Source organism: Etheostoma spectabile, chromosome 22 (assembly GCF_008692095.1).
Source record: "Etheostoma spectabile isolate EspeVRDwgs_2016 chromosome 22, UIUC_Espe_1.0, whole genome shotgun sequence".
Classification (NCBI taxonomy): Eukaryota; Metazoa; Chordata; class Actinopteri; order Perciformes; family Percidae; genus Etheostoma; species Etheostoma spectabile.
The window spans coordinates 8,420,732-8,427,137 of NC_045754.1; positions in this window are offsets into that span (position 1 = coordinate 8,420,732).

Here is a 6,406-nt window from a genome sequence, read left to right on the forward strand (position 1 = left end):
ACTAGGCGACAGTATTCATGGGGAAGGAAAACAAGAGCACTTAGTACCCGTGTTGCACTGTCAGCACTGAGACTGAGATAGTAGTTTGTCACGATGGACTGAGCTTTATGTTTCCAGCAGCCAAAATACCTACATGTCTCTCGCAGCACTTACAAAGGGCAAGAAGAGAGAATGGATTTGCGTTTTGGGCTTAAGTGGTCTGAGAGGCAATGGATTAAAGAATCATGAGATAAACAACCGAAGCAACTCAAACCTGTAGTCCAGAGGCCTGTACTACGAATCAAGATCAACATGCCCTGGATTTCTTTCAGTTACCCAGCATTACTAACCCTAAGAACCACGGTCCTGCATGAGCTGTGTCACGACGGTGGTTAACAACTAGTTCAGTCAACCCAAGGTTTCCCAATCTAGAGACGCGCACATTCACAAAAAAAGAGGCAGTGTTTGCACCATGTGACCAATCAAAAACATTTACCGGAGCTGCATATTTTACATAAAAAGAGCAAAATATAATTCTACATAAATATGAAGAACACAGACAGTTTTACAGGCAAAACGCAAAAGTTGCTGCTTCCTAAAACAGGAAGGAAAGCAACAGCTGACGCTGTAGATATGCCTTCTTATCAATATCACTTCATCAGTCAGGCACAAGATCTGACCATAATTACACTTGACCTTTCCATTGCTTTAGCCTTTTATTTGAGTTGCTATCCTGGCAGTCAGAAGCAATCGTGAGAGAAAACAGAATAATATAAAAATATAATTCAAACTGATGTGTGCATTGGCAACACACGGATCAACAAGCTGACAACTTTACATAATTCCCTCCGCTGAAAATCTATATCTCTCATAAAACTACCCGTCAGGGACTGTTAATGGGGTTGTCGGTCTCTACATTTTTTTTACTCACCGAGCTCCACCCATTCAGTTTCTGGCTCCAGCAGATCTAAGAACGGTGATGCTGTTATCAGTCGAGTATTGATTTGTCAGTAGGCGGTGCTTTTACACTGGTTGATCTTTGATCTCCAACTTAACCTGCTCCTGACCAGGTTAGGTGTACAGCATAAGCACCACGGCAATTGAACCTGGTAACAAGTGATCCACCAATCCCTGGGTTGAACCTTGAAATCTTGCTTTGTAGAACAGGACTCTGGCCTCACTAACCCAGCTCACTACATTATCCACCGTTTGCATCCGTAATGAGCATTCATTGAAATTTGTGTATAATACACTTGCATTAACCTATTTCGGTATACAACATTCAGTGCTAGAGTCACTGAAGAACTTGAAGGCAAACTTTGATAGCAAAAAACATATTTCTCTCCAGAATGCAAAAATAAAAAGCTCTTACATAGAAGTTTCATAGCCTCTCCATTTATAGATAGTATTCATTCAGTATAGTAGACAGCATTCAATGATTGTTGTTGAAATAATTTCTGTTACTGCTTTACAATTAAAGCCACCTGTGAGGTGCGGCAGTAGGAAATATTTAGTTTGCGTTAGCAGTAGCTGAAAACATCTCTGTGCTGCTGTATTAAAAAACAGCAGTCTATATCCTTGACGTTCCACTTCCACGATTGCTCCGTTACCAATGGAAATTCCGCCGGATATCACTCATTTAGGCCGGATATCCTTGGGCTTTTGTTTGTGTTGGCATTTTAAACTCTGGTTGATTTATGAGGACTTTCTGAAAGATGCTGACAATAAACAATAAACCATCCTAAGGAATTCAACTTTAAAATTGCCGAATGTTGGAGGGATAGTAATGAAAGTAAATGTCAGATATGAGCGGTCTGTCTCAAACTGTAAGGAAGCATCTCTGTGCTTGCAAGAGAATATTGTTCTCTCTTAGGCAGCTTTAAGAGAGAGGCTGTATTGAATATTGATCTATTTATGCTGCTGTTGGTGGTGAAATTGGTGTCTCTGTCCCTGTTCTATGATAGATTTGCCTTAGTATGATTGTTGAACATATAGAGTGCTTGAGAAAGTTTACACACCCATGCTAAAGTTGATTAAAAAGAGGAATAAAAAAACAGCTCCAGCTCTCATACATTATAGCCATGCAGTTTACAGCGTTTCTTAGAGCTGGGGAACTTTCCATAAAATCATCTCTCAGTACAAATCAAACCAGCTATTAAGCTAACTGAAATAACACCATGCCAGTCTCTATGTATGGTGAAGGGTATGTGATGATGTGGGGTTATTTTAATTCCAAAAGCCTAAGGAACTTTATCAGGATGCACAGTAACCTGGATCCATGAAATAACTGGCCTTTAATAATAAAAATCTGCCTGTCTCTATGGGAATTTAACATAGGGGTGTGTATACTTATACATACTTATATATATAATAATTTACAAAAGCTGTTTTTCATTTCTTTTTTTAATCAACTTTAGCATGGGTGTGTAAACTTATGCAAGCCACTGTAGGCGGTGCAAAATAGTGAACACACTCACATCTGTTTGTGAGGCACGTTGACTGAAATATGTTTTTCTACTGAGTTTTGACATTTTCTTTAACTTCTACTGTAGCTGTGTAGAAAATTTGTAAATGTTATGTCATTTATGGAAACAAAGGTAGCAAACAATAGAAATGCAAAGAACATTATGTATTTTTCTTATAATCAGTTTTCAGCACAACAATAAAACAAAATACATTAAAAGATGGTGAAAAACACACCCTGATTCAAACAAGTTAGGGAAGAGCCTAAATTGTGCATGTTGTGCACCTTTTCCCGAGTGAAAGTGTAGAGTGCTTAAGGCATTCTTGAGGCTACAACTGCTGATCCAGGTGTGTGCAGGTGCAGTCCTTTTCAGCAACAAGAGAAGGTCCTTCATACTGAAAGGACAAACAGAGTGTATCCATCTGGTTCTTCACCTTTTCACTCATCATTCTGCCAAAATACAGATTTCTCTGGCGCTGAGCCATGCATAACAGGTGACCTATTACAGCAGTGCCTCAGCAGTGCATCCAGTCTAGTTTTTTTTAATCTGTCCTTCATATTTCTCATAACCCTCAACAGTTATGGAATTTCTTTTCACCCCACACAGTATATAATACATTTATCACAGAGGTCACGCTAGAAGTATATCACTGCATCTCACAGATTCAATACAGAGCCGATGTATGAACAAGCCAGGGATCTCACAGTACACTGAGCAGATGGCGAAACCACACAGCGTCAGCACTTTCCCCCCGGTAACCTGAGAGACTCACTATGGTCAAATGAAACATGAGACATAGCAGACACCTTCAAACTCTATTTCTATAGCTTTCTGCAGACAGGCTTTTGCTTCTGAAGGATCATTTGAAAACGCACTTATCAAGCCTCTGAAATACTGTAGATTCCTTTTGATTCCTAAAACCTAAACCATCCAAAAAGTCATAGAGTATGATGGCGTGAGGTTTGTTTTGTTAATGGTATCGATTTTAGGAAATCTACCTAATAGATTCATTTTGAGAGTTTGATGAAAAGATCCGCACCACTCATGTTTGTACAGTAGCCAGCAGTCAGTTAGCTTAGCACAAAAGCTAAATAGTGGGGGGGGGGAGACAGCGGGAAGAACTTCAGAAAGTTACTGCTCCCGGCCAAGAAATAACTTTGCAGATAATCCCCTATAAAATTGGGTTGTTTTTTTTTGTACGGATTAACCAAAGGTAATTTATTTATTAGTAAGCTCGAGAGGTTTTAGTAAGCGGATTTTGTTACCTTTTGACAGATCCAGGCTAGCCGTTTCCCCATTTCCATTCATTATGCTGAGCTGCACTAACCGGCTGCTCACTCCAGCTATATATTTAGTATTGTACAATTATGAGAGTGGAATTGATTTGCTCATCTAAGTGTTGGCAATAAAGCGAATAAGCACATTTCCCAAAATGTCAAATTTTTCCTTTAACATTACTGCAATATCAAGTTCATTTAATTTTTAGTGTAGGGATTTTACTACACCATGTCTTAAAGCTACTATTACACCTGGAGAGAGAGAAAATAGAGCTCTAAGAAACGCTGTAAACTGCACGGCTATAATGTATGAGAGCGGGGGTTTCAATGCATGATATGTGGTTGGCCCAGTCAGTGCTAGAACAGTGTGTTGAGAGGGATTGTCCTCTCACCAGTGCATCGATTGTCTCCCACTCTAATTCCGTCCTGTCTCCAGTGTCCCAGACAAAGGTGGCCAGCCTGTCGAGATCCATCACATGCACCAAATGTATTGTTGGACATGAAACAATTGTTTATTGTTTTTCAGCTTAACTCGCTTCTTGATGAAGCTCATTGATCTCTCAAACAATCCATGGTCCCCGGCTCCACATCATGTGTTCCTCTGTTGAAATGATTGTTTTGATCTTGAGGCCAGACATCAGCTGTAATTACTGAGATGGGATTTCAACTGTCAGCATGACAAATGGCCATTTGACTTTATTTGTCTTGGCCCGCCATTGGCTCGCAGTGCTACCCGTCACTGAGGTATTCTATTTCCTTTACTCAGCGTCACACACACAGAAACATATTGAATACCTCTTCCATCACTTCAACAGAAAATCTTTCAATAATAACAGAGATAATTGTCAGAACAGAAGGCCCTCGGCAAGAGAAATGGCTGAAAAAGTCAACTTCTTGTTTTTCCGGGAAGACATTTTGTATGTTTTTTCAATGCGGTCAGACACTTGTGTAGTTTACTTAACTTTGCCTCTCCGGTCCTCTACACACAACGCCGGAGACACGCATTTCTTTTTTCATTTTACTACAAATCATTAAACTGGTTTGCAGCCGGAATTCTCAAGGGGCAAGTTGCTCGCAGGTGCAAATCTCTGGAGGTGTTTTTGTGCATCAATAAATACAGCTCCTGTCCGTGGGTGGCCTTAGCCCTGAGAAAGAATCAATTGTGTTTCCAGACTCCCTGTGTTGGCTGCTAGAATAGGCACACAATGCTAACGTTAACAGTGAATGCCACAGGGAACAGTTATTCACAGTGCCTTATAAAGTAATTTGTTTCGCAATGTTGGTATATGTCTAAATGAAAAGGCGTCTCATCTGCACACAATGACCTAGAATGCACCTTTTAAAGCAACATATCAATTAGCTGTTAAAACAAGCTGTGGAACAACTTGTCTTTGAATCAAAAAAGGGGTTTATAGCCGCAGTAAGTTACACTTACGAGGGGATTTGTCTTGGTGGTGCATACATAAACAAACAAACATATTAAACTTGTATGTGAAATAAACAATAAATACAGGAACAAATATACAGTATAAATACAAAATAACAGTTGCATAAGAAAAAAAACAGGATGTAATCTGAATGTAACCACAATTCAAAATGCATTTTCTCCACAACAAATCAGAAACTGTGGTTAAAGCCAATCATTTGGCGACGTACAGCAGGCCAGAACCAAACCAGACCGCCTCACAATCTCATGTCGTCAAAACCATAACAGAACCTTTATTTTCTGCCCAGCTCCTCAGAGCCTTCCATTTCTGTGTGGCAGAGCTCTTTCTAGATCAATTATTCCCACTAAAATAAGTAAGACGGGGCCATGAAATATTAAAGCAGAGGCTGAGCAGAGGTTGAAAGCTTCCCTAACGCGAGGGTGTTGTATCTGTTTTATTTTTCATGACGATGGAGGGACTGTGGCAAAGAGGAGGCGCTGCAGTCACTAGGGGCCATTTCCGTGGCAGCTAATTTGGTCTATGGCCCAAACCTAGCAGATGTAGACCCCATCCAGGGTTGAAAAAGGGCCAAAGCTCATGGCTGGGGCGTCCCTCTGCCTCCCTGTCCACATCACAAGCCCACTGTTGCCTATTAACCACAGAACTACTGTTTACTATTTAATGCTGATGCAGTTTCTACTGCTGAGTCAACCCCGGGTCCTCACACATACAGAATGAGATGCCAGAACGTTGCATGTTTACTCTGTGTGCCTCACAGCGTTCTTAGTGTTTTCCTCGCCTTTCATCTTTTTGCTTGAGCTTTGCGCCACGAGGCATCCGACTAAATGGGGAGATTTGTTTGCCTGATTGAAATGCAGATCAAACTTCCAAAGCAGTCGTTGTAAGGAGCTTGACAAATATATTTTACTTTCTTCTTCTTTTTGGCATGCAACAATGTCAAAAGAATGCAGATTTTCAAGCCCCCACTTTTTGCCTCAAGGCCATGCATGCTGACATACTGTCCATGGCACCAAGTTCAGCATGTTTATTACCTTGTTTAAAGTGTTATATGAAAAAGTCATGAGCTTATTCTCGGCTACTGTTGGACTGTACAATGCCCTCCACCGGTCACTGTTTTCCCAGCTGCCATGTTTTATGTATTTAACTTCTTTTTTTCACTGTTCCCATCCCCTCTGCATTATGGAACTGTAGTATTAGTAACTGTCAAAAAGCACATGCTACAGTACACTGTGTGTGT